This window comes from Triplophysa dalaica, chromosome 15 (assembly GCF_015846415.1).
Source record: "Triplophysa dalaica isolate WHDGS20190420 chromosome 15, ASM1584641v1, whole genome shotgun sequence".
In the NCBI taxonomy this organism is placed as follows: domain Eukaryota; kingdom Metazoa; phylum Chordata; class Actinopteri; order Cypriniformes; family Nemacheilidae; genus Triplophysa; species Triplophysa dalaica.
Genome location: NC_079556.1, coordinates 4,836,385 through 4,843,535, shown reverse-complemented (window position 1 = coordinate 4,843,535; position 7,151 = coordinate 4,836,385).

The following is a 7,151-nucleotide window of genomic DNA, read 5'->3' as shown; positions in this document are numbered from 1 at the left end:
AGCTGAGAATGGGAAGCGGTGACCTGACAAGTGCTAAGAGGATAGAGCTGGATAAAGGACGCGACAACTTTGTTTTTTCTACAACATTTCAAATGCTATTAGATTGTTAATGATAATCTTTAATTTTTATATTTTTATTAAGCCTTGTTGTGCAAGCACTGATGAGCTTGTGCAGAGGCAGCAGCTTTTGCCAGAGGGGAACTGGAATCCCCTGGTTGGGCCTGGGTTCCCCTGAGGTTTTTTTTCTCGATGGGAGTTTTGGGTTCCTCACCACCGTTTGCATATTGTTTTGCACTATCTGCCTGGCCGGGGGGGCTGCTTTAGAATTCATACTTGTATTAAATGTGTCTCATTTACAGCTGCTTTGTAACAATGAAAATTGTAAAAAGCGCTATATAAATAAAGTTGAGTTGAGTTGAGTTGAGAGCTTCTACAGAAGTTATGTTTATGAAAAACAATTTTCCAGTTTGATCTCAAGGTAATTGTTTTAATTGAAATGTAAATCGCACAGTAATGTACGATTATTAGAAAAAAGCAACATTGAACACTCACATTTTGAAGAATGCTGGTCACCAAACAACGGTGGTGCCCTTTGACCATCATACAGACACAACCAATGCAAATGAATGCGTACCGTTGTTCTGCTACAAACATTCTTCAGAATTTCTTCTGTTGTGTTCTGGTTAGAAATGACAAGAGGTTGAGTAAATGATGGCAGCATTTTCATTTTGGGGTTAACTATCCCTTTAACCCAATATTGCAAGATTGTTCTGTATTTTTGCGCATTTAAATGTACATTTTAAGCTATTAAATATTCGATTAAAACAAGTTTGAAGTTGCAAGTACAAGACACGGCTAAACAAGCAGATAATTGTTCTTTTCTCTCAGAACATTAGTCACTGAGATCTAATCCATGTGACAGCCTTTGCAAGGTCACAAAGGTATGATTTAGAGGAACTATTTGTTTTATCGTTCTTATCCTACCCTAAATATAACACGCACTGCCATCTGTAAACCATCGCTCTGTTGTGATCAAGCAGTTTCGAAGCCTGCAATAAAACAGATGTGTGCCCTTTCAGGTTCCTCCTTTCCTGACACTATTCATTGTCTGGGGATGTGAAGGTGAGCCGCATTGCATATCATCTGTATCAGCACCGTGCAGACAAGCATTTAGACTCTTATTGGCCAATCCAGCCTTCCCGGTTGCTCCGGTACTTTAGCGATGCTCCTGTGTGCACCCACAAATTTCTTCCTTACCGACCGGCTCTGTGGTTTTAGGAGTTAGTCTAATTACAGTCGTCTAATTGAATTTTAATTGCATAGTTACTCAGGGTCTGTTTGAAAATACAATCACGCATACGCTTAAAATAAAAAATGGAAGAGCACAACTGGCTGTTGATTAATAGTCGCATGCACTTAACTCGAGTCTCTTATTGTGCCATTTTGTTGTCATCACATAAACTGGCTCGCGGTAGCGAAACGCTTAATATCGCTCTTCAAAGGATTTTAGCCGGACAGAGGACTTGGCAGATGTTAGAAATATTTAATGAGCGAGTTCATTTTCCACCTCATTAGGCAGCGGTGGTTTTCCAGGAGAAAGTGAATGTTGTCTGTCTTGTAGGAGCCGAGATCATTGTTTAGGATGATGTCAGGTGTGTGACGTCAATCCAACCAAATTCATTTAAGCCTCATTGTGCTTTAAGGAATCTAAAGGAAAACTTGAAGTAGTTGCAGTCAGAGTCCAATATTAACTTTTTTCCAGTTGCTAATAGAGAGTGAATTTGCCGTAACATACTGGAGGTCATTCATATTTATTACTGGCTTCAAAACTGTGTTTTGCATTATTTTTATTAAGAAATTATGTTTTTGTCTTCATTTATTTTAGAATGTTAGCATCAGCATCTTGTATAAGTTTGTCTCTTGACACAATCTTTAGAGTAAAGAAAAAAAATCACATTGTGCACATTTGCAATATTTCACATGTATTACCACATGGGCTTTTGGAGCAAAGACACCTTAAATATTCACCAGAGTAGAAGTTAGAAGATGGATTTCGATAAAAAAAAATAGGTTAATAAAATACGCTTTATTTAATCACACTTAATAGTGCAGTTTGTAAAAAACGCTGTTAGAGGGCGCATGATCAAAATAACAACAATGCCGTAGCTTGATGACGATGTGAAGGAGCGTGGAATGATGGGATCGGTTGTCTTCAACTCCACCGCTGATGGCCATCAGTCAGACGGGAACGAGATATCATGTTAGCAGATGAGGTCAAGTTTTATAATTGTTGCAAATAATTGTGGTCCATAAATAAGTGACGTACTCGAAACAAGTTAATGGCTTGCTAGTCGCTAGACATTACCTCTGCATTTATCCACGACACTGTTGTCATGCGGTTTCTACATCAGTAAAAGCGGTAACAAAGGGGAACGCGGATATAACGTGACTGCACACAGCCCCTTGTTACTGTTTAGAATGGCTATTTTCTCGCGATTTACAAGTAGTTGGAAACATTTTAGTTATTGTAAGTACTCAGCAAAATTATTACAAACTGCACCTTTAATACACTTCTAAAGTGTACTTAAAGTGCCCAATTTTCGCACATTAAGCTTGTATATAAATATATATATACTAAACATATAATCTTAAATTCTTCATGGTGTCTCAAAATAGCACAGTTGAGTACATCTCAAAACGGCTCAAGGATCTATAGACAGAAATGTAATTTAATATACAAAACTATGTCTTCTGGGGTGTATAAAGACCTTACATAATGAAGCGTTAGGTTTTTTAACCTTAGAATGAGATATTTGTGTCTACCTACACCCTGGATCCCCATGGAATTCACCATGTTGTTTCTAAAGTAGCCCTAAACGGACAGACTGCTCTACAGAGCACGATTTGTAAAAACTTTATCTCCTTTGAAAAAGAAGCAAAATGTGACAACATCTTAGTTCTGTGTCAGCCACCTTAGTGCTTCGAAAAGGAGTGGTGGAGTCAGCCGTTGGTTGCAATTCACAACCTCACCACTAGATGCCACTCAATTTCACACACTTGACCGTAAGTACAAAATAAGTGGGTGATAATAGAGCACTTTAAATACATTTAAGTTTTATAGTGCACTTTTCACCTGGGTAGTTTTAGTTTTGGATGCTGGTTTCAGCGGTTCCACTTCCTACTTCTGCATCCACTTTCACAGACCCCTGGAACATCCTGGGATCATTGATGTGTGTCACTCTGAGGATGCCAGAAAGTACCACTCTGTCTTTTTGAACCGGGACTGTAGAAATGGATCTGAATGGACTCTAATGTGGTGGTTAGGCACGAAAAAGTTTGCAAGTTGGATAGCGTGTGTGCCGTAGTACCACTCCACCACATGAGGAGCATTATAGTAGCTCTCAGGCAGCTCAGCCTGATGTGCCAACGATGGCTGCAACTGTGCAGAATCTGAGGTAATTGCATCACCACTATTTCTATAAAAGCCACCATATTCCCTCATCTGGTATCTATTTCAGCCGATTCCGATTCTTTTTCAGTAATAAAATTGCTCTCAGCAGCGAAAGTACTCCGTTAAATCCCGTTCTGTGTTTCATCCAATGTCGTTACGTTTAGAGTCTTTTGTGGATGAGAATGTTAAACTTGACCACGTTGTCATAAAGTACACTAAATCCATACACCTGTCTTTATTTTACCTTAACACATTAACTTTTTGCAACAAGAGATACTGGAAATAGGGAATATGATCAGTCTTTCTACAAATCGGATGCATGTGTCTTTTTTACCTTATGAACTTTATGCCTCAAGAGAGAATAATGTCATTCTTTGATGTAGATCAAACCTGATGTCCTGCAAACACATCTTATCTTACTGTTCGTGTCATGAGCATGTGTACCCTGCACTTCTTTCACTATTGCTCTAACAAATGTATGCTTTCCATATAAATTTCTATGTTTGATAAATCATTTCATATGTCAAAGACCGAGAGTGCAGGAAATCCATGCGTACTGTATTCCCCTGCTGGTACAGGATGACCTTTCCCAAACCTCTAGGAAATGCATAACACTGTAAAGCGCATGTACCGTCCTGTTTGCTCATGCAGAACATCGCATTGTTATTTCAGGACGCCCGTCCATATTATACGAAGAGTTATGAGCAGGGGACAGGAGCGAACCGAATTCACACATGGGCGAGAAAACAAGCGAGCTGTTAATGCACGTATAATTAAACAGTCCTCCACAGCAACTCAACTCTCCGCCAAATAATTCTCTCAGGTTCGGAGGCTCGGTTGTGATGTCCAATTAATTGTTGCCAGCCGCATCTTTCTAGCTGTCAATGCATTTCCGTCTAATGAAGCTCGTTTTAATGAACCTGTGGAAAAGGAGGGTTCAGATTCGAGAACGTAAATAAATAACAAACACACATACTCATTAAATGCATGTGGAGGAACACAAGTTTATAAGGTCTCATCCACATCAATAGACTGTACGTGTTTACACCGCCCCCTTGGAAGTTTGTGTACAGTTTGTCATAAGCCAGAGTTATATAGTAGAGCTATGTAGTAGAATAGTCATGCTGCTTGCCATGTTAGAACAGAGCCATGGACAATATGTGTATTCATCAGCAGGGGGCAGTGAGGGAGTAACTTTAAGACAAACTGAAGTTAAAGACCATTGCATTGTGTTCTCTATTATTTCACTATAGAAAAATTATCATAATGCTCTGTCTGTCTAATAGAAGTTGAGCATTTATGTTGCTGACCTACGTTTCCATGTTAGTGCATGTTCCTTGAAATAGCTAGATCTTGCATGTACTGTTTGTGTACTTAAATAACAAAGCTCAACACATTTGGCACATCTTTATTGCAGTCAGTTTCTTTGAGGTCTTACAAGTTTTGTTTTAGGTTGTGTAGAAGACTTTATTGATTAGATTGAAGTAGATTTAACTTATCACATCACTTTCTTAAAGCAACAGTTTGTAGTTTTTCAACCTTAGAAAATGTCTCTAAAATGATTTCAGTGGTAAGAAAAACTCTTAAACAGACAAATTCTATTGCCGCTGTTACCTGTGCAGCCTCATAGCGGATATAAACACACAACACACAGCCCCGCCCATCCCCAGCCAGCGGAAGAGTGCCATATGGTTTCCACACAACGTTTCTGCCCGTCCATCAGCTCACTTAAACAAATTCACGTGTATTGCAGTGCCCATGGGGAAGCTTATACAGCGACATTATTTACAACACTGGTGACAGACAATTGCTCTCATCAACCACATGGGGGAACCTGAGAGCAAAAGTTCTAAAGTGTGGCTTTAAGGGAACAGCTTGTTCTTCAGGCCTTTACACGTTGATATCAATTTATTTTTAATTTCATCTAACTTATAAAAGCAATTTCCTGCAATCATGTGTATAATATCATATATACTGGATGAGAACATTATAAGAAGACAATTTTGCCTAAAATGTCAAATAGTGGAAAAATTGTTATCGTGGAGCTTGTGGTCCTTGAGGCAAATTTATTTCCTGTTTCTCATGTGTAAAATCTTGACGTTATAGTTAAAAATGATGTTTTGAATGTTGCAGATTGCCCTCTAGTTGCTAGGCAACCATCCATACCAGAATTACATAAAATGTAATCCGATAAAATCCCTCTGATTCTTATCCAAATGTGTTATTAAAGTGATAGTTCACCCAAAATATTTACTTAGGCCTACCTTTATGTCATTCCGAACCTGTATGACTTTTTCTTCTGCAGAATACAAAAGAAAATATTTTGAAGAAACAACATTTGGCCCCCACTGCCTTCCATTAAACACAAAAAAAAACCTTTTTTATATACCTGTTTATAGTCATAAACAGGTTTTAAACGAAATGACGACAGAGTTGTCCCTTTAATATAATGTATATTATATTTTAGTGTTATCTACTTGAGTAGTATGGGACCCAAGTTAATCTGTTGTGTTCAAACTGTTGGATGCCACCTCTCTGTCTCTGTGTTGGTCTCCTATTGTCTAAAATCATTGCCAACCATTTATACCTCATTCTCTTTGTCATCCCCACCTTCTGGCTCTTGTACACATGCACATGTAGTCACACACATCCAAAGATGCCCTTCGCATTCATCAGGCAATGGAAGGACTGAATGACAATGGACTGGAAGCCGAGCCGGAGCCTCGGTGTCCACTGAGGCAACATGCATTATGGAGGAAGTCTCTGTACAGAGAATGCGAGACGTTCGGCAGGGACTGCATCCCCGAGCTGAAACACATGGCAAATGGAGAAAGATCCTGTGCACCCCTTTAAGTTTTGGCCTCATTTTATCTCAATGTGCTGTCATGCCAGCCTGCCAGCCGCGCCAATTCATTATCAGCCTCTCTGACATGCGTGTGGAATAATCACACACTGTAATCCATTATTCCACATACATATTACCGCCTGAAAAGGTTTGCTTCATGGAAATGAGAACATGGAAATGTTTTTAAGGTATTCGTTTATCCATGAAAAGGATCAGAATGTGAGGTTTTGTCTTTTCATAACCAGTTAAAATGTCTTATTATAAGAGCTGTGCCTAAGATTTGGAACCCAGTGAACCCACTTACTTGCTCATTTTTTTAAAGATGTATCAGTGCACGAAGGAAATAGTTTCAGGTAAGCTTGGGTTTCCACTAAGAACCGTTCAGTCAAAGGTTGTTGAAAGAACTATCTCTGTCTTACCTTTACATAATCTGAAGAACCTTTTTTGCCACAGAAACCTTTTGTCGAATTTCAAAAGTTCTTTATGGAACCATTTGACATTAAAATGTTCTTCTTTGGCATGGTGAAGCAACTTTATTTTTAAGAGTGTAGGTTTTGGTTCTGTATTTTGTGCACAATTGTGAGCCAGTTGGTGATTTAACCTTACTATTGAATATCTTAAAATGTTTAAAGCTTCTGTGAGCCAAATACCAAGAGCACAGCTAGGGAATGATTTTAACTGAAGTGTATTCAAAGTATATCAAGTGTCTACAGTATATTTTGGAATCAGAGTTTCTACTTTAGATAGAACGTTGTTACGTAATTTAAATCAATAAATAATTCAACAGAAAACTACTTTTTTCAAAGTACGAGAAACATTATAATCAAAGATGGAATTCATCAAATGTTGCAGATT